This window comes from Argopecten irradians, unplaced genomic scaffold (genome assembly GCF_041381155.1).
Source record: "Argopecten irradians isolate NY unplaced genomic scaffold, Ai_NY scaffold_0221, whole genome shotgun sequence".
NCBI classification, from domain to species: Eukaryota; Metazoa; Mollusca; class Bivalvia; order Pectinida; family Pectinidae; genus Argopecten; species Argopecten irradians.
The window spans coordinates 29,759-31,236 of NW_027187688.1; the positions used below are offsets into that span (position 1 = coordinate 29,759).

The 1,478-nt window shown below is 29.7% G+C and overlaps 1 long non-coding RNA gene across 1 annotated transcript; it reads right to left on the reverse strand.

Annotated features, from left to right (window-relative positions):
* Positions 1-330: 330 nt before the first annotated feature.
* LOC138312140 (uncharacterized) lies at positions 331-1,210 on the reverse strand. The gene is made up of 3 exons (XR_011206871.1): positions 1,124-1,210; positions 685-727; positions 331-365 (listed from the first exon to the last, which is right to left on the reverse strand). It is a non-coding gene; the product is annotated as an uncharacterized lncRNA (long non-coding RNA).
* Positions 1,211-1,478: the final 268 nt, after the last annotated feature.

Genomic DNA, 1,478 nt, shown 5'->3' on the forward strand with positions numbered 1-1,478 from the left:
CCGTGTACTTTGTGAAATAAAACTATGTGTTATATCGTGATGTGATTACTGCAAGTGTTGCCTATTGGTATACACTATGTGAACTTTGACCTCGGAACAGGTAAACGGCGGTAAACTTCCCATCTCAGTGTGATTTTATCTCTCTATCTTTCTACGATCAACTAAATACCATTATGATATGTTTATCGCTGAAATCCCCATATTAGCTATGTTTACATTTCAAGTATGAATGTTGTAATATATTTTACTTAATATATGCTGAAATATTATTTTCTGATACTAATCATTTAAGCATTTTTTTACTCACCAAACAATATTCGTCTTCATTTTCTAACTCCGTACAGAAGGTTTCACGATAGGTGAATCTATAAAAAGTGATAACAACGCTGTTGTGTAGATATGAAAAGCATTAAGTTAAATAGTCACAAATTGGAAATTGTAGTGTAAAAACAAAACGTTTTATTGAGTGATGTATTCACAAATTGAAAATGTTAGTGTAAATACAAAACTTTTTAATCAATATACGTACATTTCACAAACACAACTGGCGAACTTGTTGGTTTTAGTTTGTTTGTCTTTGTCTTCTTCTTTTACATTACTCTTATATAGAGTGATGATGAACATTATTTATTACTTAACATGAAATCCACAGGGGTTATCTACCTTTCTAAAGACATGACTTACCATATATGTCTCCCTGATCAGCCAAATCTACTTTAACTAAGAGCTGAAAATAAAGACACTCAATCAATAGCTTTACACAAACACTTTATTCCATATATGACGGAGTTCACACAGACGTAGTCAGTTTATAAAGTATCCATGACTACTTACATAAAGCTTTATAATTTTGTTTCTTTTGAGTAATTTGTTTTAATTTCGAAATTATATTTGTATGCAGCCACATGTATATGCATTGCATGGTATATTATAATCATTAATGAAATATATTCAATAATCTCGTCGAATAACTTCAAAATGGCATTCGTAGTATGTTTTGACAATATTTTGTTGTATAGTCAAATAATCCTGATTGTTTACACCATGAAACTTCCCTTGTATTGAACAGAACTGACATTCATATTGCATGTTAATTTCTCTTTTGAAATTGTTTCCAACTTACCAGCATGGAGATGCATGTGTAACAAGCAGTTTTCATAGATGATTTTATTGGAAAAATCCTCAAGTTTCCTCTGTTTAAAAGCACACTGAAATAAAACAATTTAATAATGTTTAAATAATAACACATGCATTGTATTACTTATAATCAATATTGAAATTATTAGTCAAAATCATATATATAACTGCCGGATATTAAGTATACTCCACCGCTGCCAAAAGGTATCTTTTTCTCTATCAAAAACAGGAGCAGACGATTTAGTATTTTTCATCAGTAACAGAAGTTTTTTACTTTACACCATTACCACCGTTAAAAATGATCTTTTAAGCTTACTTCAAGATAAAACTATTAAACATAA